Below are 22,609 nucleotides of genomic sequence, written 5' to 3'. Positions count from 1 at the left end.
CTTCTCTCTGTCAATCCAGGCCAGTCACAGTACTGTGCACTCACTTGTGGGGGCTCAGAGGTGGTCACATGACCAGACCAGCTTGCATCTCAGTTCTGTTCTTTTTGTGGCACTTTAAACCATTTCCGGCCACCCCTCCCTTTACTATAAACCAAGAAGGTGACTCGCTCTGCCTATGTCAAGATTACTATTGAGATCAAATAAGACAACCCGTGTGATGGTTATTTGGAAACTGCAATATCATATATATCATATATATGATTTTTAATAAAATATTATACATATATATATGATTTTTAAAATCAGTTTTATGTTCCCCTCACCCACCATATATTCATTCCTCTCCCAGCTGTTTGCACACTGGCCCATGCAGGTGTCTCGACAGAAACTGGAAACTGGACATTCTTTTTACATATTTAATGGTCTTTCAAGGCCAGCAGCAAAGTTTGACTATCAAGTGACATTGGCTCATTAAGCCTGCTGCTGTCTTGTGCTGTCAGGCTCTGGGCCCTAAACCCAAAGGTAACTTGGGCTAATTGCTTAAGAACAAACTTAGTGACCTGCAGAAGTTTGAGACCAGAGTTTAGAAACTAAAACTGCCTTTGGTGTGCTGCTTTCCTCCACACAGCAGCTTTGCCGGTCATGAGACAAACGGAAAATTTCCTGCTTTAACTCGTTAGCACCACTTTCCTGTGTTTCTGATTAAGGATTTCACATTGTAGGTAAAGAAGACATGGAAAATGTAATTTTCCTTTATGTTCTAAGACAAACCTGTAGAAGTTAGATGTGATTAGATTTGGCACCTCCAATTTTTTTTTTTTTTTTTTTTTTTGGTGGATTCAAATTTATGTACTATTGGCCAGCGCCGCAGCTCACTTGGCTAATCCTCTGCCTGCGGTGCTGGCACCCCAGTTTCTAGTCCCGGTTGGGGTGCCAGATTCTGTCCTGGTTGCTCTTCTTCCAGTGCAGCTCTCTGCTGTGGCCCAGGAAGGCAGTGGAGGATGGCCCAAGTGCTTGGGCCCTGCACCTGCATGGGAAACCAGGAGGGAGCACCTGGCTCCTGGCTTCAGATTGGCGCAGTGTGCCGGCCGTGGTGGCCATTTGGGGGGGTGAACCAACAGAAAAGGAAGACCTTTCTCTCTCTCTCACTGTCTAACTCTGCCTGTCAAAAAAAAAAAAAATCATATACTATTGATTATCTCATTTTAAATCTGGGGACTTGTCAGTCAAGACTGAATACTGAAGTTTGTTTTCAATGGGTTCTAGGCTGTGAATTCTAAAGAGAAGTATGGCTTGTTTGATTATTGGTTATTTCAGTAAAGAGTTGCATTAGAAAATAAGATAAACTAGTACCGCTTGCTCCTAATTTGTGTTATATTAATGCTCAAGTTACTTGTATTCATTAATTTTTCTGCCTACAAATTATATAATAATAAGAAATAAGAAAATGGGCTATTCCAAGTATAAAGTAAGAAAAAACAAGGAATAGCTTTCTTTAAGTTGGAAAAACTAGTAGTTATTTATGGAAATACCGATCTAGATTTTGTCAAGATAACATGTCTGAGCTGTTTGGCATCTGTAAAAGCTTTCTGCTTTTAAAAATCAAATATCAGCAAGTGTTTGTCTATAAGACTTCCTCTTTAGCTCTCCCCCAGCATTTATTTATTTGCACAATGAGGTAGCAGTTTTGCTTTCTGGCATTATGCTCATCGTGTGCACCCTTTCTAAGTAAATCCTGCAGACTCTGTACACTTAGAAGTACAATACAAGTGCATTGCATTTGAATTTTGTGCACAACAGCCACTGTTCTGAAAGATAGTGGTGTGAATATGGATAGCACGAGAATCACAAAAATGTTTAGTATTGTCTAATAATTAAAATTTTCATTTCTCCACATTGCCTTCATGCTAATAAGTAGGCACTAAGTGTCTACTGGCTGGTTGACTGGAAAGGTGGCATCACCACATTGGAAGACTACAGCCATGTTTGGGTGGTGGTGGGTACTGTTGCTTTGGGGTCATCCTCAGTTCCTTTCCAACTTTTGAGAAAGTCTCATATTTAATCCCTGTAGCTTGGCTTGTTAGGTCCCTATATGTGTTACACCAAGGTCATGGGTCAGCCCCACACTTGCACGACCCATTTATATGTCATCAAATGACATCAAGCAAAGGAGTGGAGGTGTAGGGTTTGTGCTGATTCATAATTTCCTGAAAAACAAGTGAAACTATTGTCCCTCTTGAAGGTAGGCCAATTATGTCATTTTTTACTCTCCTGGGTCACCAGTTGGAGGCAGAAAATAAGGTTTCCCAACAGCATTTTCACAGGATGCTACCGAAATAATACCCATACCCCCAAAATTAGGTGCTGCAAAGTCCTGGAGAAGGCCCTGAGGCTCGATCCAGAATTAGTTTGTTTTTATTTATTCATTTGAGAGGCACATGTACACACACACACACACACACACAGAGCACACCCATCCACTGGTTCACTCTCTAAATGCCCACAATAGGCAGGGAAGGATTGGGCAAGGGAGCGGGGACCACCATGCAGGCCCCTGACATGTGTGGCAGAAACCCAATTACTTGAGCCAAAACTGCTGCCTCCCAGGGTGGTGTTTGTTAGCAGAAAGCTGGAGTTGGGACCCAGAAATTGAAACTCAGGCAATCTGAAGGTGGGATGTGGGAATCCTAATTGCCAGACTAAATGCCTGCTGCCACATCTTTTCAATTTTTAAATTTTTTTTTAATTTCAGATGCAGAGAGAGAAGGCAACTAAAGGTCTTATTCATTGGTTCTCTCCCTAAAAGCCCTCTGCCCTCATTTATATTTTTGGGTCATCCTTAAGAGTCTTCACCCTAAATCTGACAGTCTTGATAGTCAACTTCAGAAGGATGTCTAATTCTAAGAAAGTTAAATGTAATTACTCTGAATTGACTGTTGATCACAGAATGACTTAAACAGCTTGCCTCTGCATAACTTCAATATTTTAAAATGACTCTTTCAAATGAGAACCAGCAAATATTTTACCTGTCCTAGCCTCTGTGGAACACCTGAATTTAAGTCCTTTAAAATCTTTTGAATCGAATCATTCTGATAAATGTGCTTCTGGGCGTGAAGCTAAAGACCTCCTGGCCCAGCATTTTCACACTGAAATATGCCCATGATGTATGTATCATTTCTATGTGGATTATACTCTGCTTGGGGGATTCCTTTGCATGTTACTGTGTGCTGTTGGACCTGTCCCTGGTGATGTTTCAGAAGCAGGTCCAGTAAGAACCTCTGCCCAGCCCTGTCTCTTCACCTGGGTTGAGAAGAGGTTAGAAATTCAAGTTCACTTTCCCTCCTGCTTGCATCCCTGTTGCTGTGCCCCCACCATGCTCGTGTGCCAGCAAGCCTCTGTGACCTTGGGCTGCACTTCAGCAGTCACCTCCCAGCTGACCTTTCTGTCCTGTCTGGTCCCCGCTGCTGCAGTCAGTCTCACAGATTGTTAGAGGGTTATCCCTCCACTCCGCTGTGGGAGTTATCTTTTTTTTCTTCACTTCCCTAATGTATTTGATTATTTTACAGGCATCACAGAGGCTGGAAGAGAACTTAGAGGCTCATCAGCTCTGATCCCGTCCCTTCTGTTGTGCTCCCCTGGCTAGACAGTTCCTTGTCTCACTGCGTCATTGTTATCTGTGATCTAGAGTTTGCTGTCTAGTCATGCAGCCTAAACTTCTAGAAAGTTCTTCCTCGCAGCAAGTGTAAGTGCAGTTAGTTCTGTACTGGTGCTTTGTTCATGGCATATCCGTAGCCAGGAAAAGCTTGAGTCAGTGACCGTTTGAAATAGAGGTTTTGAGGGTGGTGTTTAGCCTAGCAGTGAAGAGGCCTGCACCCCACATCATAGTACCCAGCTTCCACTTCTGGCTCTAGCTCCCAAATCTGGCTTCCCACCAGAGCAGACCCGGGGAGGCGGTGATGATGGCTCAAGCAATTGAGTTCCTGTAACCCCGCTGTGGGAGGACATGGTTGAATTCCTGGTTCCCGCCCTCAGCCCAGCCCAATCCAGCCCTGGTTGTTACAGGCATTTGGATAGTGAGTCAGGGGATGAAAGTACTCTCCTGACTATCTCTGCTTCTCAGATAAATACAGTTTAAAATAAAACATGGGTTTTGCTATTTGAGCATGGGGTGGCCAGCAGATGAAGAGACAGTCGTCAATTGAAAAGATAGTTATTTATACTCACAATTCCTGAGGCAGCCCATGTCGCACAGGGCCCCAAGGGAAGCAGCAGGGTTGGTCGGGGAGGCCAGGGGAGCTAGGGAGAATGTGAGCGGGAGCCTTGCTGCACCCCAGGCAGGTTTCGGATTGGCCGGTTCAAATATTTGCACAAGTTTTAGGGCATGACGACTGCTCCTTGGTGCCGGGTATCTGGGCCTGGGGTGACTAGGGCAGGGGGATAGTGGTGTGGGTGGAAGATTGTCTAAAGGAGGAAGTTGGGCTGTGTGCTCTGGATTGGTTGGGTGTGTTTGAACATCGCCCTCACTGGCAAAAAGTTAGGTAGCCCTGGGAGGGGAAGTTCCTCCAGCATCAGCAAAACTCTGAGATGTCAAAGCCTCAGAAACGCAGTTCACACACCTACTCACCCTTCCAGTCCTGCTGTAGCTACAGGCTAGCTGTGTCACTTTGAATGAAAACCCCAACTTCCTCTTCTGGAAATTGAAGGGTTAAAGCTCACAGCACATCCGAGACCCACCCTTCGTTCCTGTGGGGATGAAGCCTCTGACCCGGCCCACAGCTATTTCCACGCTGCTGGGTTCTTGCTTGTGTTCCCGGGGAAAGGGGCACTGTCAGCCCCAGGAGCTGGCCCTGATGGCTGTGGAGTGGCCTGGCCCTCTCTGTGTGGCTCCCACACGAGGACGACCAGTCACCGCAGGCCACCCTGGGCTGCGCTTTAACGTCTTTCATCTGTGCGCTTTGCTGCCGATGCTTGAATTCCTAATTCTCTGGCTAATGGGCTCTCTTGCGGCTGTAATTGTTGGCGCTGCAGCCCTCATAACGTTTGAGTTCTTGGTCTGAGCCGAATGATTACGAAGAGCAGAGTAGATGTCTGTGACCCATCTGACAGATGACACTTAATATAATGCCGTTGGGAAGGAGAACTAAACAGCGTCAGTTTCCAAGTGTAAGGCAAAAATCATGGCAGGCCTGCTGTGCTGCCACTTGAAAAAATCTGTTTTTCTGCTGTAGAAATATTAATTGGGTTGGCAGTGAAAGGGTGTGTGGGTCTCTTATTTTTCAAGGGAAAAGACGAAAATAAAACCCCTTCTTGACATTGCTGCCAGAACATGAGCTATACAGGTTAGAAGGCAAAAGGTTAATCTATTTGGCACAAACTCAGAACCATTCTGTAAACTTAAACTGTGTGGAAAATATTGTATAGCGGTGTTCACTATGGAAAAAATCATCAGAAACAGTACTTTGCTGTTCAGAATCGTCGGATTTTTTTTTTCCTATATAGATGAAGCAGGAAATTTCAGTTGTGCTGTGGAAAGTTTTAAATTTCTTTGAAAACTCCCCTAAATTGGATTTCATACATGTTGGCATTAATCAGGGTGTTGTAAACTTTTGTAACTTGTGGAAGTGAGTACGGTTGACAGTGCTGTCTCATTAATACATAATTTATTCAAACAGATGTAAAAAGCAGAAATAGGGTTTCACTAAACAAAGTGCACGTCTGAATGTTAAATAGCAACTGGCAGCCTAACTAGCATTACATTTTAATTCCACTCAGTTGCCTCTTGTTGTGACCTAAATGTGACTGTGACTCTGTAACTCTTAGAGTTTAAAAAGGAGCCAAACGATCAGTGCCTTAAAAACAAACAAAACACTCACAAATGCTCGGAGCAGAAAACTCCAGATTTTGCTGCTTCTCCCTGTTGTCCTGTGGAATTGTTGGATCCCTGTGGAACAATCAGGAACAACAGGTTACAGTAGCTGGTAGGTGAGGGGAAAGTGTATTATGAGGAGTGGGAATGGTTAGGATTTGTCAAGAAAAAGGGATAACTCGGACCATCTCTTATGGAGTTATTGAAGAACTGGAAGAGGCCTGTGCTATAGTGTAACAGGTTAAGCGGCTGCCTGCAGTGCTGGCATCCCATATGGGTGCCGGTTTGAGTCCTGGCTGCTCCACTTCCAATCCTGCTCCCTGCTAATGACTTGGGAAAGCAGTAGAAGGCGGCCCAAGTACTTGGGCCCCTGCACTCATGTGGGAGACAGGAAGAAGCTCTTAGCTCCTGGCTCCTGGCTTGCAACCAACTGGGGAGTGAATCAGCAGATGGAAGACCCCTCCTCCCTCCCTCCGCCCCCCCCCCCTTCTCTCTGTGACTGTCTTTCAAATAAAATAAATCTTTAAAAAAATGTGCAGAAGTAAAAGAGCCCCCTGGGGCCGGCGCCGCGGCTCACTAGGCTAATCCTCCGCCTAGCGGCGCCGGCACACCGGGTTCTAGTCCCGGTCGGGGTGCCAGATTCTGTCCCGGTTGCCCCTCTTCCAGGCCAGCTCTCTGCTGTGGCCCGGGAGTGCAGTGGAGGATGGCCCAGGTGCTTGGGCCCTGCACCCCATGGGAGACCAGGAAAAGCACCTAGCTCCTGGCTCCTGCCATTGGATCAGCGCGGTGCGCCGGGCGCGGCGGCCATTGGAGGGTGAACCAACGGCAAAGGAAGACCTTTCTCTCTGTCTCTCTCTCACTGTCCACTCTGCCTGTCAAAAAAAAAAAAAAGATATCTCTCCCTCCCTCCCTCCTTCCCACTCTCTCTCTCTCTCTCTCTCTGTAACTCTTTAAAATAAATCTTTAAAAAAAAAAAAAAAAAAGAGCCCCCTGGGGAATTTTCTTCCAACAGTAGCTTCTGCTGTTTCTCCGTTGGACTCATCCATGATGCCTACGAGAGAGAAGGAAGAAGCATCCATGAACTATAGCCAGGCATGGCCAGCTCCTTCCATCAGCCTTTTCTGGAGGCCATTTTTAAACTTCCCATAGATTCTTGGTGATCCTCATTTAAGATTCAAATGATGTGAGATAATAAGATAATTGTGAAAATAACTAATAGTTATGAAGCCCTCAGTGTGCACTGCACCATGTGGGAAACACCTTCTTGCTATGTCACTACATGGAGCTCTATGAGATTTTGGACAAGAGCATTACCCCTGTTGCGGTGGATTCGTTCTGGGAGGAGGAGCGCAGTGGGAGCAAGAGGCACAGAGTTATGACACAGACACCAGGAGTTGGGTGAAAGTGTGCCAGAGGTGAGCAGCTCACAGACTTGTTTATTTCAGTTGGTACAGCAGCTTATATAGCTGAGGCGGTCAATCCGGTCAAGGGGCTGTTTATGCCCTAACCAATCACTGCCTGTTGCCAGGCAGGCTCCTTTGCCAGGTGGGTTCTGAAGCCATTCCTGAGTAACTGATGCTTGCTTGCCAGTGGCCATCTTGGCGTGGCCATCTTGGCGTGGCCCTCTCATTCCACCACATACCCCCACTTCTGGTAGATGAGAAAACTCTGCTTAAGAACCCTGAGCTGAGGCAGGGGTTTGCCACAGCGCCAATGTCCCTATCTGGGACACTTACATCCTGTATCAGAGTGCCTGGTTCAAGTTCTGGCTCCACCATTTCCTCTCCAGCTTCCTGCTAATGTGCATCCTGGGAGGCAACAGATGACAGCCCAGATACTTGGGTCTCTGCCACCCAACTGGAAGACCCAGATGGATTTTTAGATTTCTGGCTTCAGCCTGGGATGGCCCCAGATGTTAAAGGTTATCTGGGGAATGAACCAGCAAATAAAAGGGAGGGAGATAGATGATAGATACATAGATAAATAGGTACATATAAAGTAAACTTGACTGCTCTGGAAACACCACTAAATCAGAAAGACTAAGGAAACAAAAGAGCACTGAACTATAAATGGCAGAAATGATGGTCCAACACAGGTTGTCAGAACCAAAGCCCCGTGCTCTGTAGAGCGTGCTCTCCCTCCTTTCTCAGTTTATTTTCTTGAGAACCTTTTGGAGGGGTGGTGGTGATGGTTTTGAGATGTTGCTTCCCCAGGTGAAGTTGGCGGGATGGTTACAAGTTGGCGAGATCAGGATACCCTGTGCTGGCAGACACATCACAGCCAGTGATTGCAGCAGATCTTAGTCTTCTGTAAGATACATTTGGTATCCCCGTTTTGTGTACAAGGAAGTGGTGGCTCAAGGAGGTGGTGATCTTGCCCAGGCCTAAACAACTGATGGAGGAACCTACAAGCCAACCCCACACCATGTGACCATGAAGTGCGCATTTTGCGCACGCTACTCACTGGTCGGGAATGTATATAGATAGACCCCAAAGTGATCTGGAATGTTTCTGCTCCATCTGAAACTATAAAGAGAATTTTTAATAATATATTCATGATACCATCTGAAACTGTATATATTCACAATAGCTTGTATATACATTACATGCCTAATTCTTTGAGAAAATAAAGTGCATATGTATAATATAATCAGTGGGTTGATTAAACTTCCACTGCTTTAGGGACCTGTCTCTGTCTTTCACAATACTTCAGGTACCAGAGAGCTTCACACCCTAGAGCCTCTCACAGCCTTCCAGCCAGCCCCTTCAGCCTGCCTTCTTGCTCTTTTGGTTTTCTTTTTAAGGCATACTTTATTTATTTGAATGCCAGAGTTATAAAGAAAGAGGGAGAGGGAGACATACAACACACACAGACACAGATCTTCAAGTCGCTGGTTCACTCCCCAAATGGCTGCAACAGCTGGGGCTGGGCCAGGCCAAAGCCAGGTGCCAGGAATTTCTTCTGAGTCTCCCACATGAATAGCAGGGGCCCAAGCACTTGGACCATATTCCGCTGCTTTCCCAGGCCATTAGCAGGGAGATGCATTGGAAGCAGAGCAGCTGGGATTCAAACCAGCACCAATATGGGATGTCAGTGTTGTAGGTGGCAGTTTTACCCACTACACCACAACGCTAGCCCCTTTACTTTTTTTTTTTTTTCAATTCTAAATGTAATTAATAGGCAGTTACCTTGCTACCAGCGCCCACGCTTAGCACTTTCTGTGTCTTCTCACAGAGAGAAATGATTTGCTAAAAATCCTCATCTTCATCATCCCAAAGCTGCTTTCTTCAAAGTAAATGCTATGTGCTTTTGCTCTTATCCTAGCCTCAGACAAAAAAAAAAAAAAAAAAAAAAAACTGTTAAAAATGCATATGGAAACACACACACACGGGCACACACACACACACACACACACACACGTACATTTCAGGCTGCCTTGGCAGCCATGCCACTAGCATCATCCAGCAGATCTTTGAAGCTTGGCTAAGGTGGCTCCCCTGATTTTATGGACATGCTTAATGTTGCTCAATAACTTAGCAGTTTCCAGATTCTTCCAAATCCTCAAAAGGAGACTTTGTGCCTTTGTGGACATTTTAAAACCTCAAGCGAACAGAAGCATTTTAAAGTGGTTTGTTGTGGTGATTTCCTTAGAAATACGTGTGGGCCATCTGGTCACTGCCACTGTGTTGCATCACCGCTATTCTCTTGCTCAGCATGCAGGGTACTGTGTGAAGCGTGGTAAACACTTTTGCCGTATTTACATTTCCGGGTTGTACTCATTGCATGCTTTATCATGTCCGACAGAAATGAGGATATTGATAGATTTATGTGTATATACTTTGAATTTTATGGAAAAGTTTCTGAAACTTAGAACTACAGCTTTTTTTAAAAAAAAAAATCTATATTTGGAATCATGTTAGCATTCACTACTTCCATCTTTATTTATTTATTTATTTTTGAACAGCCACATTCTTTATTTTAGATTGGTTTGGTTTGGGGGGAATAAGTTTCCCCAAGATAAGTAGTCATGTTAAGCTATATCTAAGTGATGGTTGACATCATGTAAGGAGGATTGAGACCAGGTCCGTTTAGTTTGCTATCAGGTATATATCTGTTAAGATGACATTTTTAAGTAAGGTTATAGAAATATTCTGCCATTAATTTTGTTTGTGAACACTTTTGTATATGAATGTCTTCAAAAAGTTCACAGAGATGTGAGTATTTAGCTAGTGGCAAAGATACCCATATTCTACATCAGAGTACCTGGGTGCTATTCCTGGCTCTGGCTCACGACTCCAGCTTCCTGCCAGCACAGACCCCAGGAGGCTCACATAATTGGGTCCCATGCAGGGGAGCTGGCTCAAGTTCCCAGCTCCCAACTTCAGCCCCAACCAGAGGCTCTTCCAGGCATTTGGGGAGTAAAATCAGTGGATGGAAGCTCTCCATCTCTCTGTGTCTGCCTCTCAAATAAATACAAATACATACTATTTCTTTTTAAAATTCTTGGAGAGGCAGATGTTTAGCCACATGGCTGCAATGGTTGGAGCTGCGCCAAACCGGAGCCAGGAGCTTCTTCGGGGTCTCCCACATGGGTGCAGGGGCCCAGGGACTTGGGACATCTTCTACTGCTTTCCCAGGCCATGGCAGAGAGTTGGATGGGAACTGGAGCAGCTGGATCTCCAACTGGCACCCAAATGGGATGCTGGCACTGCAGGCTGCAGCTTTACCCACTACGCCACAGCGCCAGCCCCCTGGCTCCTTTCTTAATTCTTGCTTCATTCAAATGTACATCCTGAGAGGTTGTGGTGATGACTTAAGTAGTTGGATACTGGCTTCAGGCTGGCCCAGCTCCAACTGTTGCTCACACCTGGGGAGTGAACCAGCAGATGGAGTATTCTCTCTCTCTCTCCCTTTCAAACAAAGTAAATAAGTAAGTATAGTCTTTTAGAAAAGATTATACTTTTTGGAAAATGCAAATTATGAAAAACTATGCATGGATTTCCATTTTTTTACATCAAGATAAACTATTAATTCCATTGTTCCACTAAATTTTTAAAGATTTTTTTTATTTATTTGAAAGAGTTAGAAAGGGAGAGAGAGGGAGAGAGGCCTTCCATCCTCTGGTTCACTTCCCAAATTGCTGCAATGGCTGGTGCTGGGATAGGCTGAAGCCAGAAGCCAGGAGCTTCTTCCAAGCCTCCCACATGAGTGCAGGGGCCCAAGCAATTGGCCATGTTCCAATGCTTTCCCAGGCACATTAGCAGGAAGCTGGATGGGAAAAGGAGCAGTTGGTACTCGAACTGCTGCCCATATGGGATGCCAGTGCTACAAGCTATGGCTTAACCTGCTACATCACAGCACTGGCCACCCTCTAGCTTTTTGAAACACCCTTGTATGTTAATTGTACAGTTGAGACAGATAAGTTCAGCAATAATTTTCTTTTTTCTTTTAAAGATTTATTTTTTTTTTTATTTGAAAGTCAGAGTTACACAGAGAGAGAAGGCAAGGCAGAGAGAGAGAGAGAGAGGTCTTCCATCCGCTGGTTCACTCCCCAGTTGGCTACAATGGCTGGAACTGTGCTGATCCAAAGCCAGGAGCAGGAGCTTCCTCGAAGTCTCCCATGCAGGTGCAGGGGCCCAAGAACTTGGGCCCTCTTCTGCTGCTTTCCCAGGCCATAGCAGAGGGCTGGGTTGGAAGTGGAACAGCTGGGACTCAAACTAGTGCCCATATGGGATGCGGGCACTGCAGGCAGTGGCTTTACCCACTATGCCACAGTGCTGGCCCCAATAATTTTCAAATTATCCTGGCATATTCACCTAAAATCCCTTGATGAGTGTAGCACCTTTATGATTGCTCTGATAGTGTAACATGCATAGGGAGAAACCTCATTTTCTATTAGGTATAATAAAAGAATGAACTTATACTGTTTAACTGATTAATGTATAGGCAAGCTCAACAGAATTCTTAGCTAAAAATTTGTAGGAGGTTGTTGATTTTTTAGGATTGTGTCTTCTGTTTCCACGATACATGTTTAGAGGGAAAGGAATAATGTGTATTGTTACTTGAAAACAGTAGAAAGCATACATCTACATGAATCTATCATGCTTTCTTTACTTGCCATACTACTAGTGTATGTTTCAACATTCTTGCATGTTTCAGCATTCTTGGCAGCTTGGTGACGTTGGTTACAGAGTGTCGTTAGTGGGCGTCCTTCATTTGGATTCTGGTAGAACTGTCTCTTTGTGGGAGAGGAGAGGAAGAGCCCACTGATTGATGGGGCAGAAGTGTCCTGATAACTATGTAAGGCAGGAGTTTGGGAAGGACAGAGGTGAAGCTGAGGTGAGAAAGAGTACACTATGTGTGAGCCTGGTGCAGACTACGGTGGGAAGGAAATCTGGCCTTAAACACCCACCCTGTAGAGGGGCACCCAGTTTGATGTACAAGCCCGTGCTGTAATAGCACCGATCGGCTGCCTGCACAGATCTCTTCTCTTTCTGTTGCAAGCTGGAGCTGTAACCATTGAGTCTGCCACATGGCTGTCTTTTCACAGGGCTCAGACAATGAGTCAGTTGCCAGAGACTGTAGAACACAAGAAGTCACAAAGTGTTCTTAGTTCCCAAGGGCTACAGCGGGAAACATCCTTTTCATGTGAGTAGAAATTTAAACAAATGTATTAGAGGTCATAATCCTCCCTGCGAAATTAAGAAACATTTTTGTTTTGTTTTTAACTGTTGATTCATCTTTATTTATTTGAGAGAGAGAGAGAGAACGGACCTTCCATCCTCTGGTTCATTCTCCAAATGGCCACAATGACTAGTGCTGTGCCAGGAACCAGTAACTCCATTGCGGTCTCCCACGTTGGTTGCAGACTCAGAACTTGAGCCATCATATGCTGCCTCCCAGGTGCATTCGCACAAAGCTGAATTCAAAGTGGGGGCAGAACAGGCACTCTGATGTGGGGTGCAGGTGTTCTGAGCAACAGCTTAACCCACTGCCCCAAAACACCCACCCCAAGGAACACTTACTTATTTGTTAATGATTTATGTATTTATTTCAATGTCAGAGTAACAAAGAGAAATACAGAGAGGGACATGGAGAAACAGAGATCTGTCATCCTCTGGTTTAATCCCCCAAATGCCTGCAAGACCCAGCTCGGCCAGGCCAAGGCATGTCCTTCTAGTCTCCCATGTGAGTGGCAGGCACCAAGCACTTAGGGCATCAGCCACTGCTTCTCAGATACATTAACAGGAAACTGGATGTGAAATGCAGAGTATCTGGGGCTGGGAGGAGGAACTCTGATATGTGATACAGGCGTCCCAAGCAGTAGCTTAACAACGGAGCGCTTTTAAAAGGAAAAGCTCCCAGAGGTGGAAATTCTGCATCAGGGACTGTGACCTCAGATCATCAAGAGATTTGAGAGGAGGACAGCTGCCGAGAGGCCATCGGGAGCCAGGAGGATGGAAGTGCTCTTCTCACGCGACTCCCCGGCGCATGCCTGCGTTGTCCTCTCTCTTCTGTGAACAGAAAAGAAATCTTGGTCTTTGCAGGAACACATCCAACTATCGCTTTTAGAATCAGTCACGTGAAGATTGCAGGATGCTTTGGTTGCAGCCAGAAATTGGATGGCAGGAAGTCCCATGATGTACAGATTGTACCAGATTTTTATTGAGCCATGTTATACATTGATAAATAATGTACATTATAATTTTTTAAAGATTTATTTGTTTATTTATTTGAAAGAGTTACACAGAGAGAGGAGAAGCAGAGAGAGAGAGAGAAAGGTCTTCCATTCACTGATTCACTCCTTTTTTTTTTTTTTTTTTTTTTTTTTTGACAGGCAGAGTGGATAGTGAGAGAGAGAAACAGAGAGAAAGGTCTTACTTTTGCCGTTGGTTCACCCTCCAATGGCCGCCACGGCTGGCGCACTGCAGCCGGTGCACTGCGGCCGGCGCACTGTGCTGATCTGAAGGCAGGAGCTAGGTGCTTCTCCTGGTCTCCCATGGGGTGCAGGGCCCAAGCACTTGGGCCATCCTCCACTGCACTCCCTGGCCATAGCAGAGAGCTGGCCTGGAAGGGGGCAACCGGGACAGAATCCGGCACCCCGACCGGGACTAGAACCCAGTGTGCCGGCACCTCTAGGTGGAGGATTAGCCTATTGAGCCACGGTGCCGGCCTGATTCACTCTTCAATTGACCGCAACAGCCGGAGCTGTGCCAGTCCGAAGTCAGGAGCCAGGACCCTTCTCTGGGTCTCCCATGCAGGTGCAGGGGCCCAAGGACTATGGGCCATCTTCTACTGCTTTCCCAGGCCATAATAGAGAGCTGGATCGGAAGTAGAGCAGCTGGGTCTCGAACCAGCGCCCATATGGGATGCTGGTGCTTCAGGCCAGGGCTTTAACCTGCTGTGCCACAGCGCCGGCCCCCTGTATATTATAATTAATATATGATATGTAATGAGTGGTCTGTGTTATAATATTTAGGTTTTTCTATATATATATTTGCTTGGAGCACATTTTTCATGGAATTATGAAGAAAAAAATAAAACTGAACAATACTAGGAATCTTCAAAAACATTTAAGGAAATTTATGTTATAAAAACTGTACATGGGGCCAGTGCTGTGGCAGAGCAGATAAAACCGCCGCCTGCAGTGGGGCCCCTGCACCCACGTGGGAGACTGGAGGAGGCTCCTGGCTCCTGGCGCAGCTCCTGCCGTTGTGGCCATCTAGGGAGTGAACCAGCAATGGAAGACCTCTCTCTCTCTCTCTTTCTCTCTGCCTCTACCTTTCTGTAACTCTGCCTTTCAAATAAATAAAAGTAAATCTTAAAAAATAAACATGAATCTACAGATACATAAATCTTAAAAAAAAAACATGAATTTACAGATTTTTTTCACCACAGCAAACTTATATTTTAATTCCATATTCTGTGAACTTACAAAAGAACTCTTGTGCACTGTGTAAAACTGGAGAAAATAAATTACAAGAAAGAGGCTAGTGTTGTGGCTTTGCAGGTTAAGTCACTGCTTAGGACACCCACATCCCATATCAGAATACTAAGTTCTGGCTGCTCTGCTTCCAATCCAGCTTCCTGCTCATGCATCCCAGGAGGCAACAGATGATGAATCAAGTGCATGGATTCCTGCCACCCACATAGAAGACACAGATGGAGTTCCAGGCTCTTGGTTTTGGTTTGCTCCATCCCTGGATGTTGTGGACATTGAGGGAGTGAACCAGCAGATGGAAGATCCTCCCCCCCACCAACACTACCCATTTCTGTCTCTCTCTTGCTCTGCCTTTCAAATAGATGAAAAAAAGAAAAACACCTTTGGAACTTTGGTTCTACTATAACTGCATGTATCATAAGGTCATCAGACTACAAAGTGAAAGAAATTATTTTTGTTTATGAAAGCAATCATATGAATGGATAGAAAACTGCCCTGTCACATAATGTGCTTTTAACTGTTTTATAACGTCATGAAAGTACGGTGCGCATGCAGATGCTCTAAAATTCTAGCACCAAGAAAGCACGGGGCAAAACCTCTCAGAGCAAAGGTCTGGAAACATTTTAAAAACAGCCTCTCTTTTGGAAGAGGTGATTAAGTAATCTTCTGTTGTTTCACTTCAGAGATGAAAAACCAGGTAACTCTCGTAAATTGAAGTGAAATATATCTCACCATAGAGCTGGAGGCTGAGTGTGGTGACGGCCTCTTTAGCTGCTTGCCCTGGTGACAGGTGGCTCCCGCAGCTCCAGGCACTGGGGACCAGAGCCTTCCCTGGGTCCACCTCATGCATGAACTCTCTCCGCTGGGCCGCTAGGGCCAACCCAGAAAATGCTGTGTGCTCAAAGTAGGATGTGTTGCTGTGGAAACCAGCAGCTCTCAAAACTAAAAGGAAAGGAAAAAATTGCAATCCCAGAACAAAGGCCAATTTGGGGACTATATAAAAGGAAATGAGAAGCAGTCAGGGGAGCCAGAAGCTTCATAGAGACAAACAGGAGAATGGAGTCTACGAGCTTTGCTTTCCCTCCCAGAGTTTGTTGGGGTAGACATGAGAGCCACTCAAAGAGCAGGTGCCTGTTCTGCTAGCACTGTCCCTGGGGCAGACCACAAAGGGCTTTGTCTTCCAGAGTGTTCCGTGTTAGTCTGTGATTTTGAGAGAGAAGTTGAGGATGTTTTTCTTAGAGTTGAAGGCGAAGTTATCAAATTGATGCATTCTGAAAGATAGGTAAAGGTGTACATTATTATCTGACGATGCAGGGTGGGGAGAGAAATCGAGGTGAACTATGCAGGTGACTTCCCAGTGTCTTCAGGCAGTTTGCCAGTGTTCTGCTGTCTGAACCATGTACCATAATTTCATCCTCTTGTCCCAGCTATTAGGTCTCCTCTTAACTTGCTACTCAGAGGTGCCTTCTCCAAAGCCAGCAATTTGAAACAGCCGTGTTGCATTTAGTTCTAAATTTGTGGCAGTTAGAAAGGAAATGACTAAAAGATAATGCTGGGCTAAAAGATAATGTTTAGTTTTCTACCCACAAAGCAGATGCTCTTTGTACTGCTTAAAACGGACGAACTTGCGCCCGCAGAGCCAAACCCTTCATGCTTGCCAAGAGCAAATGAGCTCTGAATCACGGTGGAAGAAGAATTCCTGCGTACTTCTTTCTCCCCTCTTGGCTCTGCCCCTGGCTGATGAAAATTTGAGAATGCTCTAGAGGCGATGGTTGAACTCCTGATCAGAAAATAATTCACTGAGTAAGAGTGAGTAGCAGGAAGAAGCCAGAGTACACACTGCCCAGGACACACCTGACCTGAGCAGACCTGCGGAGTGGAGCCCATTCTGTGTACCAGGAAGGCACCAGGAAGGCACCAGGAGGCTGGGAGGAGAGCCCATGGGCACAGATTCGAGGAAACAGTCGTCAGCCACACAGGACCTGCCGAGGGCAAACAGCACTACCCACTCTAGCTGGTTTAATGAGAAGAGACATTCATCATCATTCCGGGGATGGCTCCCAGCCACAGCGATGCCTGAGCCCTAGGCTGATACTAGTCCCAGATGCCTCCTTCCTAGTCCCTGTGGTCAGAAAAAACACCTGCTTCTCTGTGCTGTCTTCCAAATAAAAATCCAGCATCAGATTAAGCGGCACCAAAATATATTCCTCCCCATCTCAGCCAGCCACAAGGGAGTATGGGAAAATGACTGCCTGGAACTTGGAGTATAGAACATCCTCGCATGAAAGAAGTCAGGCTGGTCCTGGCTCGTCTGTCCACACTACCCATCCTACCAGCCTCAGCCTCAATTTTCCTCTCTTCCAGGAAGCATTCTCCCCCGCTGAACTCTGTAACCCATAATCAGGTCGGTAGGCGCGCAGCACATACCCGTGGAACCTCCATTGCTTTCCAGTTGTGGTCGTGTCACACCCGTCTTTAAATCTTTTGACTCTTGTCCCTCTCTCTGGCTACTTACAGATCTTTTTTGGCTTCTTTGTTTCTCTTTCTCCCTGCAAGCTCCAGATCGCTTCTTCTTGGCTGCGTCTATTCTTACACCTCCCCGCCAAGTTTCATCCTTTTTGCCCTCTGCCATGTAGATTGGACTTCCCTCCCCATCCCTTGCCCAACTGGAACCTCCTTAGAAATGGGAGCCATGTCTTTCCTTCTTCTTTTTTCAAGTCTCCCAACAGTACCTTGTACCATGTTGTGCAACAGTAGCTGATCAATAAATATTTTTTGATTAGCTCCTGTATGCATAGCATGATATTAGGTACTAAATAGTTACAGTCATTAGTTATAGTTTTTAAACTATATTTATATTTAATTTTAAGTTAAATATAGTTAATGTTTTTAAACGGAGTTTGACAGTAAGATGGGTAAGAAATGGAATAATACCAGGGATACTTAGGTCATGCAACAGATAATATCCAGAAATACCTACAAGTTTTAGTGATTTGCTCACTATATATATTGGGCCAGACACTATTCTGTATGCTTAGGATTCATGAATGAAGAAAGAAAGACAAACAGGCAGACTCATTCTCTCAAAGCTTGCATCTGGTCTAAGCTGATGGCTAAAGAACATACACATTATAAACATACTATAATTGGTGAGTGTCATATATAAAATGAAAATATCAAAGCAGGACAACTTCAGAAATTCAAGATGGGTTGCGGGCCGGCGCCGCGGCTCACTAGGCTAATCTTCCGCCTTGCGGCGCCGGCACACCGGGTTCTAGTCCCGGTCGGGGCGCCGGATTCTGTCTCGGTTGCCTTTCTTCCAGGCCAGCTCTCTGCTGTTTTAAATCCTCATCTTTTGTGAACTGAAACTTATAGGGAAATTATATAATTTAACATGTTATCTAGAATTTGCTGCAGATTATTTCAGCAAAAAAACGGGATACCTGAGACCAGAATGGCAGAGAGTTATCACCACTGAAACTTGTCTGACCAAACAGCGTAGTGGTGCAGGTGGTGGAGGGCAGGCTTTGAGCGGTCCTCTGTATAACCTCTCTATGACTTGGATGTTTGTGTCTGCTCCCCCTACCCCCACTCACATTCTCTTGTGGAAATCCTAACTCCCCAGAGTATGGTGCTAGTAGAAGGTGGGGCCGCCGAGAGCTGATTAGATCATGAGGGTGGAGCAGTGTCCTTGAAAAAGGGACCTCAGAGTGACCTCGCCCTTTCTCCCACGTGAGGATGAAGTGAGCAGTCAACATCGGTGCCTGAAAAACAGGCCCTCAGCGGCCCGGGAATCAGCTGTGATCGTGGACTTCCAAGCTACCAGTACCGTGAGAAATAATATTGTTGTTTATGAGCTGCCTACTGTAGGGTATTTTGTTGTGGCAAAGAATGTTCTAAAATTCCCATAATAATTTTTTTAAATGTAATTTGGTGATGGTAGAGACTCATCGAGGAGGTGGCAGTTCAGCAAGGCCTTAGGGAGGTGAGGGAGTGGGCTGCGTGGATGAGGGGTGGAAGGAGGTGCCAGGCAAGGGAGGGGCCCCCTGGCTACCTCCCAGTTCCCTGGATGGGGAGCGCATAGGACAAGAGAGGACAGACGTGTAGTTTCAGGTGAGGGGTGAGGACCCGATAGAGACCACAGGAGGCGCCTTCTCTTACTGTCAGGGCTGCTGCAGAGTCACGCTCTTGACTTACTCCCCCGGGAGCTCCTTGAGCCCCCCTGGCTTTCTCTACTCAGAAGGTTTGTAATACGTCATCAGTGCCATCCTACCTCACTCTCTGTGGTGATGGGGAAATTCACCTGTGCCATCCCATACAGCAGGCACAAGCCACATGTGGCTGTTGAGCCCTTGAAATGTGCCTTGTGACCAAGGAGCTCAGTGTTCACACTAATTTACGTTTAACTAATTTAAACTTAAACGTGCGTGCCTGCGTGTGGCTGGTGGCCCCCACTTTGGACAGTGCCACGTTAGGATGTGGTTTGTTTCACTCCAGCACCCAGTTTACAAACATTGAGTGAATACCTGCTGGCTCCATAAAATGAAAGAATGAATTTTTGAAAAAGACGACCCCTCCTGCAGGGCTCACAGGCCACAGCAGGTACTGTGAAACTGGCACTGGTGTGGTCTGTGCTGCTTGCCTTCAGGCACGGGGGCCTATGAGCTGAGCTCTCTCCACACCGGATTTTGTTTAGTGCAAGTCACCGGGTCGTCCTCCTCCTCTATGGCTCTGCCTTCACCTCTTGCCCTGGCTGGTGCCTGTGTCTCTTCAGGTCTAAGCTGAAATGACCCTGCCTTCCCAGACCACACATTTGAAAGTAGGTTCCCTCTCTGTGCTCCCCTGGGGTGCCAGTTTAAAACTCTACTTTGGTTTTTATTTACAGTTGGCACCCCTTATCTACAGGGGGATTCCATGCCAAGACCTGAAGGAGGCAAAGAATACCTCCAGGAGGTACCTGAAGCTATGGATAGCACCAGACCCTGTTTTCTCCTGTACATACATGCATACTGCAAAACGTTCATGGAAAAACAGAATTCAGAGGTAACCATTTTGATGCCAAGAATTTCTGAAATCCATCCATAGTTTTTAAGAATACATATTTTTCACAAACCTTTGGAAGACCCTCTTATACATGAATTTCAGATTTTTTGGCACCAAAATAAACTTTTAACCCCATTTTCATGAATTTTTAAAAGCACCCTTTTACTTACCTATAAGACTTTAATTTCTGCATTAGGCACAGTAACATTAACAACAAATCAAAAATAAAATAGAACTAGTTTGACAGTATTGACAACATGCCACATCACTACTACTCTTGCTCTTCAGGGTCAACACTAAGTGAAATAGGCTGACCTGGACACAAGCGCTGCAATACGGGCAATTTGGTCTGATAACTGAGACAGCTGCCAAATGCCTGGTGGGCCGGCCACATGTACAGCATGGATGTGCTGGACAAAAGGATGATCCTGTGCTGGGAAGGGTAAAATGGGATGGTATAGGATTTCGTTATGCTACTCAGAACAGCATGCAACTTATTTCTAGGTGTTTATTTCTAAAATTTTCCATGCAGTATTTCAAACTGCAGAGACTACTAGGTACCCAAAACCGGGGCGGTGCGGGGGTTGGGAGGGCAGGTACTGCTGCAGAGCTCAAGGCTCCTGAGGGTCAGGGGTCTGAGTCCCATTGTCTGCCTGCACAGCTGGCCTACAGCAGAGAGCAGAGTCTGTGTCCACCCAGTTTGGGGAGAGCAAAGGGGAGGAGGCTCTGACAGGGGAGGGGTTGTCAAGTTGGAAGTAACTTCTCAAATAAGCCTACACTAGGACTTTGAAAGGAAGAATAAGAATGAGGGGCATGAAAGGGAAGGTGTAGAAAATCATTTTCCTTCCCAAGTGAAAGGCATCTGCGAGCAGGACAAGGAATAAGCCCCAGGGCAGAATGTGGGGGTCAGGTGGGCCCTGATGGGAGGATCTGTCTCTTGTCCCTCGGGGGCGACCACCTTTTTCTTTAAAAGGCCAAGAAAGTTACCTAGTTTTAAGCTATGCAGGGCATAAGGTCTCTTGCAAATTTTAGAACTCTTCCATTACAATGCAAAACAGCTAGAGATGAGATGCAGTTGCTGGTATACTATAGTACAATAAAACTTTCTAGACGCTGAAATTAGAATCCCAGATAATTTTCACGTGACACAGTATTTATTCTTTTGATTTTTTTTTTTTTTTTTTTTTAGTCATTAAAAAGCATATGGTGCAGAGACTTGACCTAGCAGTTGCGCCACCAGTTAGGACATCTACAACCCTTACAGGAGTGCCTGGAATTGAGTCCTGGCTCCACTCCCAACTCTAGCTTCCTGCTGATGCACACCCTGGGAGGCAGCAAGTTGTCGGGTCCCTGCCATCCACATAGGAGATACAGATTGAGTTCCTGGCTCCTGGCTTCAGCCTTGCCTAGCCTCTGCCACTGCAGGCATTTGGGGAGTGAACAACAGATGGGATTTCTCTCTCAGTCTCTCTGTTTGTTATAAATACACACATAAATAAATACATAAAATGTGAAGTATAAAATCCACTCTTAACTCATAGACCAATCAAAGCAGGTCAGGCCGTGGGTGTTCATCCTACTGCAGGTGGAGGGAGGCTGGCAGAAACAGGGTTCCAGGGAGACAGGCAGAGGTCAGATCAGTATTTTAGGTAGCTCCCTCCGGATTCAGCAAGGTTTGAGGGCTCAGGCCTGAAGGCAGTGGCAGCTTTTGTTAAGAGGCTGAGCAACAGTCTAAGGGACGGATGATGAGGCCTTGCAATAGGGCAGTGTTAACAAGGGTGCTAAAGGAAGGCCTACAAGATGTACATCTTGGAATGAAAAGCAGCAGAACTTGGTGATGGGTGTGCTGGGTGACGAGTAAAGGACGCTGGTCCAGCCTCTGGTTTAGTAAACAGGTGCTCCTGCTCGGCTCAGCAGCATCCCTCAATTCTCACTGATCAGCAGAGGAGCATGGCGAATCTTCATGCCTACGTAGGTCTGGGGCCGTTCCTGGGGTCTTTATTTTATCTGTAGAAGGACAGTACATTAGTGGTGAACATCCACCTTTCATTGCGATATTATTTCCCAGGTTGTCATTTAGTAAAAATAGTTTTGTTTGCTATTGAACTCCATAACAGTGATGCTCCAGTCATCTCTAAGGATTACCTGACCGTACTGGTATTTCTTCCCATCCTGATACACCAAAAGAAGGAGCTAAATCATTTCTTTCAAAGTACAAATTGCAGTATATAAGCTAGACCTCCCATATCAGAAGAAATTGAAGTGGTAGAACTTCTAACATAGATCAGAGTGCAACTCTCCCTTTCTTTGTTTATTCATAAACTTTTTCTTTCCAGAGCTCTTCAGGGTTTGCATTCTCAGCAAATAGAGAAGAAAGAACAGAAACCTTGTAATCCCGATTGTTAGTAAATGTTGCATTACCATAAATTCACATCAATGCAGCCCTCTGAGCCCTTCCCACTTACCCTCTTCCCAAGGAATTCTTTGTGAATATTCATGAAAGCTGAGTTAATTTATGTTGTGACTTAGCCTGACTTAGCCAAACTTGTCCTACTTGGGGACAAAGAAGACCAACTTAAATAAGACTTATGTTTGTGTGTGTGTGTCTGTGTGTATGTGTGGTATTTATTCTGCGTGAAGATAACCCTGTAAGATTAAGGTGAACTGACTACATGTGTTTTGTAATATCAAACCCTTAGTTTTCGAGATGTTGAGTTTATCCCTCTTCTGGTATTAGTTTTCACCTCTGATAGTGTGAA

General features: G+C 45.5%; 1 protein-coding gene across 4 annotated transcripts in view; it reads left to right on the top strand.

The window, feature by feature from the left end:
• The window catches only part of FAM171A1 (family with sequence similarity 171 member A1), a 151,482-nt gene that overhangs the window by 63,564 nt on the left and 65,309 nt on the right, over positions 1–22,609 (top strand). The window contains exon 1 of one of the 4 annotated variants that reach the window (XM_051821430.3): positions 15,114–17,211. The exons of the other annotated variants lie outside the window; for them this stretch is intronic. The gene's annotated coding sequence lies outside the window, so the exon portion shown is untranslated. Of the gene's footprint in view, positions 1–15,113; positions 17,212–22,609 lie in introns of those variants that run through there. 4 annotated transcript variants of the gene reach the window in all.

Source organism: Oryctolagus cuniculus, chromosome 13, assembly GCF_051225735.1.
Source record: "Oryctolagus cuniculus isolate XC-2025 breed Fujian yellow rabbit chromosome 13, ASM5122573v1, whole genome shotgun sequence".
NCBI lineage: Eukaryota > Metazoa > Chordata > Mammalia > Lagomorpha > Leporidae > Oryctolagus > Oryctolagus cuniculus.
The sequence above is the reverse complement of the archived record's forward strand: the minus strand, read 5'-3'. Positions and strand labels throughout refer to the sequence as shown.